Source organism: Haemorhous mexicanus, chromosome 17 (genome assembly GCF_027477595.1).
Source record: "Haemorhous mexicanus isolate bHaeMex1 chromosome 17, bHaeMex1.pri, whole genome shotgun sequence".
Lineage (NCBI taxonomy): Eukaryota > Metazoa > Chordata > Aves > Passeriformes > Fringillidae > Haemorhous > Haemorhous mexicanus.
Genome location: NC_082357.1, coordinates 5123002 through 5141911, shown reverse-complemented (window position 1 = coordinate 5141911; position 18910 = coordinate 5123002).

The following is an 18910-nucleotide window of genomic DNA, read 5'->3' as shown; positions in this document are numbered from 1 at the left end:
CAAGAAGAAGAATGGTCTGAGCCTCCAGTGTAGCTCAGGGAGTCTGTCATCAAGCCAGAGTGCTCCAGGCATCTTCTCAGCCTGGAGAAGAGCAGACTCTGAGCAAATGTTAGAGCGGTCTCCAGGATCTGAAGGCAGACTAGCAAAAGGAGGCAGATGAGCTACACAAAGGCATGGAGCGATAGGAAAAGTGTTGATGGCTTTAAAACCTGAAGAGTATATGTTTCCTTTGGGTATTGGGAAGAAATTCCTTGCCAGGAGGCTGGTGAGACACTGGAACATGGTGTGGGTGACCCATTCCTGGAAGTGTTCAAGGCCAGCTTGAATGGGTCTTTGAGCTTAAGGTGGCCTAGCGGGAGGTGTCCCTGCCAATGACATGGGGGGTGAATTTAGGTGAATTTTAAGGTCCCTTCCAATCCCAACCATTCTGTTATTCTGTGGTAATAGTCATTCTGTGCAGTAGCAGTAACTAGCTGAAGATAGAAAAAACAGACTATTGATTCTGAGAAACTGCCATCCAGTTTAACTGTTTTGGACTCACATAGAAGTTCCTTTTAGCATTATTATATGTAGGAACAGTCTCAGCACTTAAATATCATCAACACATATATTTTATAATTTTTAAGGTTTCGGACATATGGGAATTTCCTTTTTCTTTCTTTCTTTCTTTCTTTCTTTCTTTCTTTCTTTCTTTCTTTCTTTCTTTCTTTCTTTCTTTCTTTCTTTTTTTCTTTTTCTTTCTTTCTTTCTTTCTTTCTTTCTTTCTTTCTTTCTTTCTTTCTTTTTCTTTCTTTCTCTTCCTTTCTTTCTTTCTTTCTTTTTTTCTTTCTTTCTTTCTTTCTTTCTTTCTTTCTTTCTTTCTTTCTTTCTTTCTTTCTTTTCTTTCTTTCTTTCTTTCTTTCTTTCTTTCTTTCTTTCTTTCTTTCTTTCTTCTTTCTTTTCTTTCTTTTCTTTCTTTTTCTTTCTTTCTTTCTTTTGTTTCTTCCTCCTTTCCCTTCTTTCCTCCCTCCCTCCCTCCCTGCACTGTGATTTCAATTTGTAAAATGTGAAGTAGTTTCAGTAATTGACTCTTACCTGAATATCATTTCGAAGCTTAGAAATTGATCAAGAAGAAAATTGTGTGCAGAAAGAGCATTTGAAAGATATTGATATGAGATTTAGAGGTAGCTATTGAAAATTCAAAAAGACAACATTGAAACGATGCAACGGATGAGTTTAAGGGATTTTTTTTTTTTTATTTCTGTGATACCAATTAGGATCTCGGTTTTTTTCACCTTCGGAAAATACATCTTGAAAATTGTTACTTTGAAAACCAAAAATATTTCCAAAACAAGGAAATGGATTGATGCTGATGAAAATATCATCTTCTTAATAGTCATCATCTAGTCCAAAGGATTCTCCTCACACAGTAAGCTTTATGGATGTTTCTATTCTCACACAAACACAGAAGGATTTTTCAACTGACTAGAAAATCTGTAAAAACAAATGAACCTTGGGAAAAAAAATTCAATAAAGAGCAGGAAATTATATGCATCCACCCTTATGATATGTTGGTTACTAAATATTGCCTCTGGTTTGTGGGTGAGTACACTTTCCATTCACACACACAGATATACCTCCCCCCTCCACCCCAGATTTCTGATAATGGGTCTCAAAGAAGGGAATATATTTTTTCTATTCAATAGGCATTGCTTGTAAAACTCAAGGCGTATTATTCTTACATTCTCCTATTGTCTGGATTTAATACCGACAAGGTAATGTGCCTGTGTCTATTCGCACAGGGTCGGAGGGGACATGGAGAGCGGCGATTTGAAAACAACTAGGAGCGTAAAAAGGAAAGAAGACTGCTTCTGGAATCCATAGCAAAGGCAAAATATGAGGCCATAATCAGGGGCAGTTTGCTGTGCTGGGACAGTTTCTTCTGGAGAGAAAGCGTGAAAAAGCTTTTCGCTAAGGTGTATGCGGCAAGAGACGCAGAAGACGGGCATACCCAGCTCTCCGAAGGTAAGTGCTGGTCCCCGGGCGTCTTTCGGCAGAAGCCGCGGTTCGGAGCACACCGCGACCGGCAGAGAGCTCTGTGCGCGAAAAAGCCGCTTCTTCGCCTCCGGGAGCCAGAGAGCTCGGCAGATGCTGAGACGCCAAGAACGAAGCCGAACAGCACCGGGATTAAGTGCGCAGCTCTCAAACTGAGAGAAAACGGTAACGAAGCACTTTCCAACAGTTTCAACTTACATTACCATAAGTAGGAAAAAAGTTCTTAAACAACTTTCTTTTGCATCCTTCTAAACCTTATGCAGCACTCCCTGGCCAATCTTACTTTTTCTTTTCTCCAGGAGATGGTAAGAACTCGAGTACCTTCATGAAAAACGTCGTGGGACGCTTGCTGAGCTGGCACAGTTTCTTTTTGAGAAAATGCGTGGAAAAGCTTTTCGCTAAGGTGTAGGCGGCAAGAGACGCAGAAGACGGGCATACCCAGCTCTCTGAAGGTAGGTGCCGGTAGTCGGATTCTTTTAACGGAAGCCGCTCTTTGGAGGGTACTGTTACCTTCATAATGGTTTTTGCTGGAGGAAGCCGCTTTTTCGTTTCCTGGAATACCTTGAGAGCAGCACTAGATAAAGACGCCATTGGCACCATTATGGTAGAGTTTTGCTCGTTCCAGCAGGAATAACTGCATTCTTCCTTACGCTAGGTGGCGCTGCTTATCAAGGTTTGGCTGCTTTTAATCATTTGGGGTGCTGAATGCTCAACCAACTTATCGTAACTACTTCTATTTGAAGTCAGGTGCTCACTGACGTAGATCCTATTGGATATAGCACACTGCAAATAAGAGCTGTAATCGATTTTTTGTTATTCGCACATGGGCACGAGTGTTAGGAATTTTATAAGGAATATGTTGCATGAATCTTTTTGACCATTCTGCAGCCATTCATACGAAACTCACCCAAGTACAAGACAATATGAAGAAATTGACTGGGAACGAGTGGGGTTTGCATCAATGGTTTGAGGGATGGGAAAGAACTGGGTGGTTGAAAGATCTCGTAAATGGAGCTTTGTTTTTACCAGTAGTCATTATTTAATTGCTTTGTGTTATTCCATGCATCGTGAAACTGGTGTGCCTCTTGCTAAAAATGACATTGGAAAAGATCTGGCTGGTGCAAGAAGAAGGGGCAATTGTGACAATGTATCTGAACCGCTTAGACTACGGGCTGCACCAGCCATCCAGCGTGGAACGGTTCTTCTCAGAATTTTCTCAGGGCCCTCTGGAATTCATCAAGACATAAGCCATGCTTAAACAAGAGAGGAAAAGCTGAGAAACTAAATTCCAAGACCACAAGAACTCCAAAACGGGGGGGGGGGGCGGGGGAGGTAAGGGCAAAGTACCTGGACTGTAAGGAAACACATCTTCTGAGAGGTGCACGCAAAATGCGTGGACAAGACAAAGGCACCAATAAGAAAAGCGTGACTAGCGTGTGCAGAGAGTCAGAATGTGTAAGTGCATCATGTAAACCATAAACGGCTTCTGCTTAATCCTCTTGGTCCATTGTGCAGGATTCCTGAATTTCCCATAAGTGATACTTACTAAAAGGGTTCTGATTTTAATGCTAGAGTTACTGTCTATACGATGATTCATGGGAATAGTTCTTTCAAATCCTTCCCTTGCTGACATCAGTCAGTTTCATCTTTTCCTGAATGTACTGCTGGCTATACATAAGTTAGGAATAGAAGGGAATGAGTTTTAGGGATATGTTGCAAGGAAATAGATTGGCAGCTCTGCTTCCATTTCCATTGTCTAAGAAGAATTCCGAATATTTTTGGCCCTTTCATAGACCTCTGACTCGATTAGCATCAGCAGGGAGGGACATTTAATTGGTTTTTCTCCTTTTTAGAGAGAAGCTAATGAAAAAGTTTCACCAGAATCAGAGCAGGCTGTGTAACAAGAAGAGCGTCATGATAAGCAGCCAATCCTATCCTCTTAGTATTGCTAGTTGTGATTGGACTTCAATGAAATGTGTCAACTCTGTGTTCCTGGGTATCACATCAGTAACAGGTACTTCACCTGCTGTACTTCTCTCCTAAAGCTAAGAACAGAATCCCAAATAATCTTGATTCCAAGGTCCCAATTCACCCTGTGATGCTGACAGGTGAAAAAGGAGTGGAAGGTGCACCAGTAAATGAACTTGAATGGCCTATCTAAATCAGCGGCCACTGATTTCCTGAAGGCTTAAACAGGTCAGTTGCCCCTATTTTTCTTGGGGTTCTTTTATTCTTTGGTCATGTTTTTCTTGGGATTCTTTGAATCCTTCCCCACCAGTTCAGCCTCTGCTCTCAAATCCTTTGCTGTCATTTAAAGTATCTCAATAGCCTGGAAACGTGTTGTCTTTATTTATCAACCCATTATTCCCTTCAAAAGGTTGTTTGCCTCAAGTCTCATTCTTGCTGATTTTCTGCTAGTTCATTGTCAGATGGCAGCAGGTGTTCTGTAAGAGCAAGTACACGATCCTATAGCTTGCTTTTCTTTTGATTTGGCCTGTCTAGAAAATGGAATGACTGAACATCTCCGACAGGATTTTCTCTCCCCATTGTGTTTCACCGCAAGGGCAGATGCCAATCATCTACCTAAACTCTTGGTGGTGAAGAAACTAGTGGTATGCTGTTGCATATAGGTAGAACTTTCCGAAAGGAAGGCCTTGTAAAACCATGGCTGAGGCCCGTTACTTTGGCTAAGTAGAAAATGACTAGGGGAAAGTGAGACAGCTGAATTAGAGGTAGATCAAGAAGTTCTAGAAGCATTGCGTGTTCACAGCGTGGTGTATGACGGTTGGTTGAATTATGTTTGTTGTGGCTTAAAGCTATGCAAGTGATAAAGGCCTGACTGCTTCAAAAGCCTGGCTTTTGCAAGAGAGCGGCTCTCCTTTGCACCTGCCTGGGGACTCTGCGTCACTAGGGACCCTCACGCCCAGTTTGCCAAAGTGATGATGAGTAGGAATGTTGCAGACTGCTGTGTGCATATGAAAGGAATGGCAGAGAGTGAAGCCGTGGACAATTTCTGGGCTTTAGTACAATGCTGCTGCATTGGTGCCAGTTTAGTCGGTTTTCCATCAGTGACATTTCTGTCTAGAAGTACACTGCCCAGAGTCTTTCTAGCATTTGATGCCATTTCCTTACTGCCATTAATACCTTCCTTCAGTTTAAAGGATGATGGAATCTTTACATTTTGAAGATCCCTGTTAGGAAACACTATGCCAGAGGAGTCATCACTCCCTTTTCTTTTGCCTCCTTTGTAATATTTATAGACTCATTTCACATTTCTGCTAATGGCAATAAGAATACTGAGACTACTTAGCAGGGTTGACGCTCTCAGCTGCTTTCCTCTTTCCTACTGCTTCATACCGTATGTGACTTGATGGCCTCGTTTTGCAATCAGCGTTTTGCTGTGGTTTGCTAAAACCTGGCATGCACTGCCAACTCACAACTTGTGTGTTGGCATTTCAGGGGCTTTGATGGCTTCCTTTCTGAGATTGCCATGCACTGGACTTTCACAGTCACAAAGACTTCATCCACCATCGGTCAGATTTCAGTATTTAATACTCTTTCCTGGAATGTAGGCAACCTAGCAGCAAGTACTAAATTCGCTGCAAGCCCTGTCTTCCCAAAGGACCATTCAAAAAGTTTTCTTTTCCCCTCTGACCAATCTGCCAGTATTTTGATGGAGAATTTGGTACCTTAATAGAACCTCTTAGAAGGGATCTCGTGGCAGACAACATCTCAGGCTTTCTTGAAATACTGGCTCCTTTGGATCTCCATTCCATTCAGAGTGCATTTAAGATTTTTTTTCCACTGAAGTCATTCAACAATGCCTCTTCTCTTATAAAATGTGATGCACGTGAGAAAGATGGATCCCCGTGAAAGGTTCTATTGATATCAAAATTCGTGCCCAATGGACTGTGCTGGTGGAAATCAAATACTAGTCTAGTATTTTGAATCCAAATAATTTCTCCCAATCAGGCCCGACAGGATTGTTTGGCTTTGAATCTGAGCACGTGGACAGTGGTGGATGGTTGAAAACAGTGTAGATTCTTCTCCTTCTTTTCATTGATGGCTCAGAGACTGAAAAGGCAGCTACAAAATGGTAAATACATCCCTACAGATTCAAAAATTGTTCTTCTTAATTTGCATCTCCACCATAACAAGAGATGGTTAGAACTAAATCACCAATGGGAATTTTATAGCTTCTCAGAAATGAAACAGGACCTGGCTAATGGGCCTTAGCAGTAGCTACAAGTTTTTCAGCACAAGGCATCTCAAAAGCATTTTAACCTTACAGTACTTTTCTGTCTTATGCTTTCATCTCAAGGATGCAGGAAAAACAAACAAACAAACAAACAAACCCCAACAAAACAAGAAACCCCACCAAATAGATAATAAGCAAAATCAGTGACATATATAGAAACAGATCCCATGGTTTTTAACTTCCAAACTTGTCTTCTCAGCACACTCTCTACAATGGAATTGTTTCCCTATCTGCCTTGAAACATTTTGCAGCAGAAACACTCTAAGGTCCTGATAGGTGTTTTGTTCAAAAATCACTTCTGGTTTTCTGTCCATAAGCAGAGTAACAAGTCTGAAAACAGAGCTGGAAATGCATTAGATAAAATACATGTTTATTGAGGGAGGCTTGCAGCCAGATGTTGTGGTTCAGTCTTTAACAGTGAGAACATAATTTTCTCCGTGGACACAGATAACCCTGCCTTTACTTCCCTCTCACCCTCATTGACGAAGAAACCAACCTCAGCTAGATTTCAAAGATAATCTGTAAATCTGGTCTGGCTGGAATAGGAAGGAGTGGCAAAGAGGCCCTAAGATATATCCAACTGATTGTTTTTCATTTCCTCAGTGGCTGCTAAGTAGCTGACCATGTTTCTCTTTTCAGCTCTGGTTACCCTGACAGGGATCAGTGCCTATATTGCATATTCAGCTGCTGCCTTCCAAGAAGCTGTTTGCCTCCTGAGGAGCAAGGATCTCCTGGTGGAAATTGACATCAGGTTTGCCTGGTCCCTGGCACTGGTCTGGATCTCCTTCGCGGCAGAGGTGCTCACTGGGGTCGTGTTCCTCCTGGCAGCAAGAGTGGTGGGTCTGAAACGGCATAGTGAGCAGGCTCTGTGAGCAGCAGGTGTCTTTGCAACCACAGAGCCCTGCAGAGCCTGATAACCTGCATTACTTGGTCCATCTGGTCACCAGGGGCAAGAAGAGTGCAAGGCTGAGTATCTTGTCAGCTGCTGTAAGCCTTTTTCCTCACAGGTGTCTGTAAAACACAAAGACTGGTAAATCAGTAAAACATTCCAGGTGTTGTCAATTAGGAAACCCTTGTGGCCTTAGAGGAGAGTGCTTTGCAGTGTTTGTATTTCCAGAATAATTTCAGTTGGCAGTGCATCAGACATCTCCATTAATTGCTTAGAACAAGGCAGATCTCTTGCTTTCTTTTCTCTTTTCTGCTGTCTCAGCAAAGTGACCTTGCAGGCCAGATTTTGGTTTCTCCTGAGAGCTCTTAGAAGGACGTGGACCGGTCCATGTTTGGAGTGAGTGCAGAGGAGGCCATGAATATTCTCAGAGGTCTCAGCCCCTCTGCTCTGGAGATGGACTGAGAGAGCTGGGGCTGTTCAGCTTGGAGAAGAAAAGGCTCTGGGGAGACCTTAAAGCCCCCGCCCAACAACTAAAGGGGCTCCAGGAGAGCTGGAGAGGGACTTTGGGCAGGGGCCTGGTGGTTGGAACCAGATGCTATTTCACATCCTTTCCAGCCCAAACCATTCCAGAGTCCTGCAACCCAGCAGAGTGTAGTGCCTGTGATGCTGAAGATCTCCATGGCAGTGCAGTGGTGAGTGCACTGCAAGAGGAAGATACAGCTGTTTTCCAGATGGTCCAAGTGCTGGACACAGCCCCAATCTCCCAATGATCAGCTACATACTTCTCTCCTTCAGCTTATTACTAGCTGCTTTTTCAGCAGCTTATTACTAGCTGCTTTTTCAGCTCTGCAATGCAGAAGATGTATCTGATGTATTCAGTTTTCATTTTGCAGTTTTGATGATGCTTCTTTTTCATGAAGTTTGTGCACATGTTTTTTGCTAGAATGTTTATCTCGTGCTGAACTTCTGAGTAAACTGAACCTGCAGGACACATGAATTTCATTTTGGGTGCCAAGCAATCTAGTTTTTGCTCTTCAGTGCCCACAGAAGTTACTGAAAACATTTTCCCCTGACTGCTCTGCTGAACAGAGGCTTGAATGTGACAGCAGCTCCACTACACTTCTGTTAGATCATGCATTTCTGGAGGCCCTCAGCACTCTGCAATTCAGGACTGTGATTCAGGAGCTGTGTCAGGCACCCTCTGTCCTTGTACATTCTAAAGCAGCAAAAAGGGCATCATTCACCTACCTCTGTTACACACCAGAACAAGTTTATAAGTGTGTCCTGCATTATAAGATTGCACATTCACTCTAACCGAGATCAGCTCTAGTCTCAGTCCCAAAATACTAATTCTTTTATGAAAAAAAGAGTGGCAGGGAGCTCCTGAGACCTGACAGACTCTGGAGATAGAAGAGAGAATTTTAATGCCATGTTGTTAATGGAGAACTGAGCCAGGACAATTGTCCAAGGTCCCATGAAACCAGAGTTTCTGAATCCTGGGCTAAAACCTTACTTGTCAGATCTTGCTTGTTATCAGAATTAAATAAGGTTCAAAATCCAGAATAGACTTAGCAGTAGAAATTCTGTGACTAACTAGTACAATTTTATAATTCTTAGCTGCTCCCACATTGGTTTCAGGTATTTTCCATGTTGCCTTATGTTGGGACCATGCAATTGATTCATTTTAAAAGTTAAGGCATACCAAATCAGCTCAATAAGAAGTGTAAGAAAAAAGTCCTTTGTAGTCAAAATTCCATGTGCTTAAGTGAATTATGTAAAAAGTAATTTTCTGTTTTGGTGCTGGTGAAACTATTTATAGTGCTATTTGTGTGATGTTAGACATTACTGCAAGCTGTAACAGTAAAATATCATCTGAGTTATTTTTTGAATATTTATTACAGATGTTATTTTAAAGCGGTTTTGAGTGTTGTAAATTAAATAAAATGACATCTCAGAGTGGGAATTATTTGCTGAGACATGAAAGAACTAAGATATTTATTTTTCTTTACCATTTTCTGGAGATGTGTTCTGTTTTTGAAGTTCCTGGGTCAGATGTGGTAGGTATTTAAAAGACATTTACACAGCTACAATATAAAATACTCAAGTGATCAAATCTAATTAGCAAGCCAATGAATCTCTTATTGAATTAGAGCAATTCTCATTTCCATGGCTCTCCTAAATTTCTCATTCTGGCTTCCTGCAATATCTGGCACAATGCTAATAAAGAGTATCTTCTGCTCCTGAACGTTTGCATAACCCCTGAATTTCTCTGAAATTCCTTCTGAATTCAAAGAACAAAAGATGGTTTGGAATAGTCAAATTAGCATTGAACATTTTGAAAAATTATAGTGGGAAGGGGAAACATTCTAGAAAGGACTTTTTGTAATTTGAAAGAAATGACCTTCTCAGCTTCTTCCTCTCACTGAAATGAATGTTTATTTAACACCGTGTCCTTTGCTGTGTTTTCCCCAAAATACTTTACTGAGATGAGGACAGAGACTGCTCCCATTGCTTTGTGGTGAATTGCAAACTTATTGGGAATTTGCCACATCAAAAGTGAAGAAAAACAGAGGCAGAGCAGAGCAGCACTGCCTATGAGCACCCACAGCTCCTGCCGTGCCTGAGGCACTCCTTCCAAGACTTCTTGAGGGGTGGCAGAGAAGGACAGGGGAGGACAGAAGGATCCTTGAATGTGAAAAACGTGGAAATACACAAATTCTTTAGAGGCCATGCTGATGAGTGACACCACAAGGATTCAGTGTGTGTCTGTGCTCTCCCCACAGAGCAGTGTCTGTGTCCCCACCTCTGATGGCCAGGGGGACAGCACTGCTTTGGGCACAGCTGCAGTCAAAGGAGCCCCAGGCACTTGTTATCCACAGCCAACAGCTCCTGTGGGGCTGGCAGGTGCCTGTAACAGTCACTCTATCCCACCCTCCTCAGCTGGACAGGGGACACAAAATCTGCTGAGTTTGGGACAAGAAAAGGGCAGGGAGAGGTCATTTGCCAATTACTGTCATGGGCAAAACAGACTCAGCTTGAGGAAATGAGTATACTTTATTAGCAATCAGGGTAGGAGAATGAGAAATAAGCTCAAATCTTAAAAACATTTCTACTCACCCTCCCTTCTTTTCAGGCTTAACTTTACACAATTCCCTGCCTCCTGTCCCCTGAATGGCACAGTGGGACAAAAACTGGGGGTTCAGTCTGCTCATCACACGTTGCTTGTGAAGCATCTTCCTCCCCAGGGAGTGGACTCCTCACACTCTGCCCCTGCTCCAGCATGGGAGCCTCCCAAAGGACCCAGACTTCCATGAACTCCTCCAACAAATTCTTCTTCACAAACTGCTCCAGGGAGATGCCATTACAGAGGCTGAAGTCTTTCAGGAACACCATGCTCCAGCCTGGGCTCCCTGCTGGGTCAGAAGCCCTGCCAGGACCCTTCTCCAGCCTGGGCTCCTCTCTCGGCAGATCCTGCCAGGACTCTGCTCCAGCCTGGGCTCCTCTCTCTGTGGGTCCTGCCAGGACCCTGCTCCAGCCTGGGCAGCCCAGGAGATCCCAGCCCCTTTGGGCATGCATCCTCTCCAGTGTGGGTCCTCCACAGCTCCAGGTGCATCTCTGCATCCCAGAGCCCCTCCCTGGGCACAGCAAGGCAATCTCAGCTCTGCCCCTGAGCACCTCCTGCCCTCCCTGGGCTCTGCAGAGCTGCTCCTCCCACAGCTCTCACTACTCTCTCAGGCTGCCATCTGTCCTTGCACAGCTGCTCTTCCCCATCTCAGATCTGCCATCCCAGGGGTGTTGCCCTGCCCTGCCTTGGCCAGTGGTCGGTCTGTCCTGAAGCCGCTGGCCTTGGCTCATTTTGCAAATGAAATTCAATGGTCTCAGCTATTTGAAGAGGAAAAACAAAACCTAAGAAATCTGAGCCTGCTTCCTAAATAAAGATGTCCTTTTCTCTGGTTCCTTTAGTAAAGTCGTTGCAGTGAAGCAGTGCCTAGTTAGCTAAGATACATCAATTAAAAAAACCCAAGTCTCCATGCCTCCTAATTTTCATTCCCATATTAACAGATTTAATTGCCTCATCTCATGATGGAAAAGGTTAGAAGAAATGCTCTGGCTTTTGGTTAAAGTCAAACTCCCCCCAGATTTAACATAACCATGCTCAAGGGAGATTCCCTGGTGCTTCTAAGTGGGCACAGCTGTTGGCTCAGAAACGAAGAGCACACAGGAATTTGGTCAGGTGTCCTTAAATGCCAGCTAAAACCTGGAAGGCCAGGTTCTGCCCAGAGCTTGAGCTATCCCTGTCTTAGGTCACAGGTCTTTCATTACTGGATTGCTGTTGTAGTTAAACTGCAGAAATTACGCTTTTTCCTGTAAGAAAGCATTGCAGTGCTCTTTTACGGCAGTAGCTTCCTGTGCTTTACACAACACCTTTAACCCTATGAAGCCCTCAAACTTTGCCCTCCCTTTTTACCAGTGTTTGCAGGCGCCCTGTCCCTCCCATACCCAATGTTGGATGCTCCCAGTTTATCCCGAGGGGTCAGTCCCACTCGGCACTGGCACCAATCACCGCGGGGGCTCTCAGCTGAGACTTTTTCTTTTCGGAAAGGATTGCACTGAAGCAGCGGTCTGTGCTGACATCTCCTGGCTGCTCTGAGAACTTAGCTCTGTTTGAGGAGAACCCGTTCATTGCTATACCTGCAGCACTTGCAGGACAGCCAGACAAACGCAGGCACCATGGGTTGGTGAAAGGCTGTGGGACTTCAATATCTTAAAGGTCTTCTCTAGCTTATTCTGGAATTCTGTACTAATTTTTGTATGGCTGGAAGAGCAGGGGAGGCTGTCATGCTCACTACAGTCTTGCTCCTGGATTAAAGTTGCTCCTTGCCATGTGGAGTTAAAAATGTCAGGTGTTGGAAAATGTGCTGATGATCATCATCTTCTTAAAACAAAATAAACACAAAAACCTTCTTAAAGGTTTTTATGCTGTTCTTAGGAGATATAGCCGTGCTAATGAAGGTTATGTTTTGATTTAGATCAACCAGCACAGTTTTTAATACATTTGTGGCATAAGTGTTGAAATTAATAGCTGGAGCTAATCAAATTGAATATCCGAGGATGCAAACAATAATGAAAAAAAGTAGCTTTATATCCTGGCTTATTTCCATGATATGACAGAATGTCTCAGAATTGAAAAATTGAACCTGACTTCAGGATTGGTCCAGACAATCTAAGAGAAGTTCTGGAGAAAACAACGTGCTACATTTTATTAATTTTCACCCTCTTTCCATAATTACTTTTTGGAAGAAAGTCAGGAAGTTGTACTCCCAGTATGAGCTGAACAACATCCCAACATTACTCAACTTGGAAACTATGCAACAACTGTCAAAGCAGGGGAGACCAAATCTAGTCTCTCACATGAGATTCAGTCTTCCTTTCCCGGTAACTCCAGAGCTATGGATGTATCTCTGCACAGCTCTTCAGACACAGTTGTAATGCTCCCAAGCCCAATGACCAATACAGCATCTCCTGAAGAAAAAAAATATTCTTAGCTGTGGTGCAGCCTTGACTTGCTAGACTTACATGTTGGATGAGGAATATTTGAGGGTAATTCCTTCATCCCTGGACTGTGGTCCCAGGCAGATTAACAGCAGCTGGTTTGGGATCTGCAGGAATTAGAGGGAAAGGAGGAGGGAAGCAGTGCCATACCCCACTGGAACTGCAGTGGCACTGGCAGACTGAAATCTCTTGTTCTGTGTGACCAAGTTTCTCAGCCTACTGGTGAATGAAACCCATCCTTGTGATCTTACAGGAACCCTTCAGGTTCCAGCAACATTGAGGACAGGGCACTGAAGTTGGCACTTGTAAAACTGCCAGAGAGAAAAGGATATGGGGCTTTAGGAAGGCAAGTTTCCATCAGTTAATAAGTTACTGCTTATCAGCCAAGCTGTCAAAATCAAATGTATTTATGTTCCCAAGCCACCTCCTATCACTCTTGGATGTGAAAATGCATTTATTCAGGGCAGCATGTCTCAGCCTGGTCCTGTTCTCACAGTGGTTTAAGCTGTTGGGTTTAATATCTCATTTGGAGCAGAGCAGAGCTGATGAGCAGTGAAGTGCTAAAAAGTAGCACTTTGGTGGTAATCTGCTTGTTTGCCTCATTTCAAAGACAGCTGAAAGACACCTTGGTTGGGGTGAATGGATGGGAGGCAGCTCTCTGAAGAGCTTTTGGCTCATAATGTTACCATGCTCATTTTTGCCAAGGACAAAGCAAACACTTGCCATGGATGGCTGAGATCCTCTCAGTGTAATGCTCCCTAGGTGTTTCAAGGAATCTCTGTGCCAATAGCTGAAGAGCATTTGCTAATGGCTTGTGCTTCTGGACAACACATCTGGCTGCTGATGTGGCCAACATATTTCTCCATCCAACCTGGCCTCCTGAAATATTTAAAAGCTAATGTTCTCTGTAATGCTTGTAGCATATAGAGAGGCTGAACCAAATTGCACTGTGGAGGAGTTTCTATTTTCACAGCCTTTTGGAATTGACTGCCTCAGTGCTGTGAAAATCCTTTGGCATCATAAACCTTTTATTACCACCGTTCCCACTTGAGTAGTATCATACAGTGAAACATTTAATTATGCAAAAAAAAATCAAACCAAAAAGCCAAGGAAAAACACACACCATAAAAAAGAATTTTATAACTGTCAAGCAACAGTCATAGATGGAACAAAGTTTTTAGGACTTGCAATAAAAAGCCTTTTGAGTGGATAAAAAGTCTTTTGTGTTGTCTTTCTTTCTGGTTTCATGAAGGGTACCTTCCAGGCATGGCACTTGGCAGCTGTATCTCCTTCTTATCTGTGGCAAAATTCATGGATGACAAGACCTTTATTAGTTCCAAGGCACTTCTGACAAAATGGAGAAGTTTTGCATAAGTCACTGAGAAGCCCAGGTTTGTTTCCTTCAGTGATCAGACTGATAAGACAGTGTGCAGTGAAAAATTGTAAGTATTTATTTTTCAGATCTCAAAAATAATGCAATATTTAATGAAAACAAAAGAGGAAAGAAATAAGTGCTTTCTCAGCCAATGGAAATCTTAACATTCCCAGACTTGTCTTTTTGATTCAAACCCAGCTATCCTTTGAGCTCCTACCAGAATTTATGCAAACACCCAAGTGACAGCACTGACAGCAGCCAGGTTCCTTTTGCTGAGCAGTGGCAACTCTTTCTTGCAGCCATCCAGTCCCTGGCCACATGTATCCCCCAGAGCCCCTGGGGTTTCTCAGGCTCCCAGAGCTTGTGGCAGGGAGGGTTTGGTGCTGCTGCCCCTGCCTGTCCTGGGCATTCCCTGCAGGAACAGCTGCAAAGAGCTGCAGAGGAAACTCCACCACTGGATCCCATCCTAGGAGAGCTGCTCTGCCTGGCTGCTGTGCCTGCTACCATGAACCTGGCAGTGGAAGGTGCTGTCACTGATCCACCTTTGCTGACTAACAAAAAGGGGACAGTGCAGAGTCTTTAGGGCCCTGCTTTAGTGACCACTTGCTTGTCACATGAGTGTGCAGAGACACAAGACTGTAAGCCTGTGCAGGGCGCTCTGCTGGGCTGGCTTCCCTGAAAACAGGGTTTGTTATTCCCCTCAGGGATTTCTGTGTGCGTAGGCAGGAAAATCAGCAATATAAATGAGAATAAAGTCCACTTCCCATACAGCTTTCCTGTAGGGAAACCACTCTCCTGCTTCCAAGCCTCTCCTGGACAAAGACCTGTCCTTCACAATCTCTGGGTCTCATTTTCTTGCTTTCCTGTTCTCCAGAAAGGCCTTTCCCTCCTCCTTGGCCATGGTGGCAGTGCATGGGGACCCTCTGTCACCATAACAACTGGGTTACTTTTCTTATAATTCAACCTGCTCTCTCTAACTTCAAGGGTCTCTTCCTACACACCATCCAGAGCTCATCAATCCTTCCCTGAGCAATTCTACATTCTTTATTGGACTAGTAACTCCCACACCCACTTCTTCTAAAGCTGCCTCTGCAATTTTATCTCCAATGCCTGATGAACCATTTACTCACCCATTTGGAAAGAGAATTGAATTGGATACAGGAGAGCCTCAGTCTTTTCAAAGCCCTGTGATTAACCTTGTCCTCTTGGCTATGCCTGGGGGGCGGTGCCCCAAGGAGTCCAGAAAATAACCCCACAGAGAGCAAACCTCTTACACAGTAACTTCCCCTGTAACTGCAGACTCCTTTGGAATCAAGGTGACAGGACAAGCATTAAAACAAAAAACACTCTTAGAAGGCAGCATGTCTCTCCAAAATGACAAATGCTACCCCCAAAATCTTACTTAGCTGCTCTTTTTTGACACAGGACTAACAGAATCCATTTCTGTGCTTCACCCTCTCTAATGGCAGTGTTCCTACACAACTGCCTCGAGCTGAATAAATGACTCTACCAACCTCCCCCCCTCCCATGGCTCATTTAGAGATTGAATATTTTTCATCAGATTTTCTTTCATTCTATGTCAAGAATTCAGCCTGCACTGTCAGCTGCAACCCATACATATACTGCAAATCAATGCAAATATTTTCTACTAATTTGGAAATCAGGTTAAAACGTGATTACCCTCTAAATAGCACGGTTACATGAGAGAGAAGCACACAGTATAAATTAGTGTTCGAAATGGGGTTTGCAGCACACATAATCACAACTTGGCATTTCACCACGCTCATTTGTGAGCTGTTAGCACGGCGTGGGGAGCCCAGGTTCCCGGTAGCTGTTCTGTGGGAATGTCATTTCCCGGACAAGCAGCCCCAGTGATGGATAGCAGTGCTCCCAGCCCTGCTCCGCTGCGCTGTGCCCCAGCAGCCGCTGCACGTCACTGTTGTTCCACACAAGAGCCCAAAGAGCCTGGGAGCAGGACTTGGAGGTTCTGTTTGCCTTTTCAGTCAAGGGGAGAAAACATGCTACAAGCCAAAGGGGCAGGTTTTGTCCCCCAGACCAGAGGCCACCCACACATGCTGCTCTTTCCCTTTTTCCTTTACCTGCGCAGAAAAAACCCATCCATCTTTTTTTCCTTAAAGGCATAAAAAGAGAGTGTTCATTAGCCAGGGATCAGAGATCCTGTGGGAATTGCCAGCTCTCCGTGAGAAATGTGGCAGGGCACTGAACCTCCTGATGCCCAGGTCCTGCACCAGTGACACCATGCCCTGCCCATGGTGCGCCCGTGGGGGCTGAGACCAAAGGCACAAAGTGCTCAGCTCTAACTGCAAAAGCAACATCACGTTCTTCTCAGATTTGGAACATTTATTCCTTCCAGGAAAAGGGGAGATTTTGGAGTGTTATGTTGTGATTTCAGAAATGAAGACCTTGCAAGTTTGGCAAAACTGTAGAGTCAGAAGGCCGAAAGGTGTTTTTCTAGAAACGCGACACACTGTCAGCTATGTCATGTCACAAAAGCTGTGTGGCACAGAGCACCCCCTTCCGTACCTGCCACTAAAAGTACGGACATGATTCCACGTCTTCACAACTTTTTCCCAAGTTTTCAGCAATTCCCACATTGTCTGAAAATTATGTATCAAGTGGCACTCTGCACTCTAAAAACAACAGTTCCCTATTGTAAATTAAAGGTGACTCTAACGAAGGGGAGAGAGAATGATGAATTTGACTCCATCATTAGAAGGCTAACTAATTATTTTATTGTACTATACTGTGTAAATGTTATTTAAATTGAATCTGCTACGCACTCACTCTTGCTCACAACTGCACAGCACTGCACTCATCTCTGACTCTCTCGTGACTGTCCCGTGACAGTCCCGCACACACACCTTGCCCTTATAGGCCAAGGGAACAAAATATCCTCACGTTGGGTAAACCATCTCCATATTGCATTTCATTTTAGCACAACACAGGCACAGCAAGAGAGATAAGAATTGTGTTTTCCTTCTCTGCTTGTCTCACAGCTTCTCTTTGTTCAGAGGGCATGTGAATATCACAGTTCCCCATCGATGGGTCTTCTTACTGTGCTTCCAACCCCCCAGTGTCTGCTGCTCTGACCAGATCCTCCTGCTGCAGCCTGGCTGCCTGCTGCTGGCAGGGCAGGTCATCACCTGGCTGGCAGTCCATGGACCAGGGGTCATGAGGAGGAAGCCACACTGCATCAACAGGTGACCATGAGGTGCTGGATGTACATTCCAAGGCCAGATTTACTAATCTACCTCCAGTTCCAGCCCCCCAGCTGAGGGACATATTCCAGTGTGGAGCAGCCCTGTTCCTGCCAGCTTTGTGTAGTGGATGATGACTCCCAGAACACTGCGTTTTTCCTGATATTGCTGCCCTGATTTGTGGTGATTACAGTTTTTTCACAGATGCTTTCCTGCATCTCCAGTCTGCAGAAGAGATAAAATCTGAGAAAAGCATTCTGCTCTCCTTCCCTAGGGCCCCACCAAAGAGAGTAGGACTCAGATGCCAACTTTGTAATGCTGAGCCCTGTCAATTCCCATCCTGGGAATGCCTGCACTGACACAGGAATACCTCCACCTCTTTGGCTGTATGGAGAAGCTGAGTCTCTGCACACTCAAACTGTAGATCCTTCTTGTATTTTCAGGGACCCCCGACGAAGGGAGGAAATGATGAATCTGACTCCATACTCTTAGAAGGCTAATTTATTATTTTATGATCTATATTATATTAAAGAATACTGAACTATACTAAAGAATACAGAAAGGATGCTTACAGAAGGCTAAAATATACTGATGAAAATCTCTTGTGTTGGACTCTCTCTTCAGAGTCCAACACAACTTGGTACAAATTGGTCATTAAGTCAAAATGATTCACAGCAGAAACTAGTGAAACAGTCAGCTTTTGGTAAACAAACACATTCCAAAAGAGAAAAACACAGCAGAAGCAAATCAGATAATTATTGTTTTCATTTTCTCTGAGGCTTCTCAGCTTCCCAGGAGCAAAGTGCTGGGCAAAGAGATTTTTCAGAAAATATGATGGTGACATATCCTGTGTCACAGAAATGAAGAAATATCCCAAAAGAAAATACCCTCCAACCATCAGCCATAATCTTGATCCTTTGAGAGGCCTCAAATCAGGCCATAATTCCTCATGCAGCACAAGAACAAAGAGTTTTCTTTCTGAGATTAGAAAACCAATGTTTATTTCATAAGCCCAGATCCACAAACATGAGAGGAGATCATACTGCCAGAGGGAAGGAAACACTTTCCTGAAGCAAATGGCTGGGATGTAACACTGCATCCTACTGAGACAGGATGATCGGTAAAGGAGAAAACACACACGGTTTGGCAATCAAAACGGTTGCCTACAGATTGCTGGGCTGAATGAGGGATTGAAAAGACCCAGAAGCAAATCAAAGTCCAGAAATGAAGGCAGAGGGTTGAAAATGTCCCTCCTTCTCCAGGCATTGTGAGAAAAGACACAATGCCTGCATGTTTATTTCTGTGTGGTGTGCTCATCCTGCGCTGCCCAGGGGGTGTCCTGTCCTGTCCTGTCAGGGGTCCTGCTCTCCCCTCTCAGCCTCATGGGGTGATCCCTGCTCTGCACTGCCCCAGGTATTCCTGACCTGCAGTTGTGTACTCTGCCACAAATAACAGATGAACGAAAGCGGACAAAATATATGGCCCAGATTCTCCTCTCTTGGCAGAGAAATGGGGGCCTTGGGGAGCCACAGATACCTAATAAATTCCTGATGCCCTCTGGCTCCTGAACCTGACTGATTGCA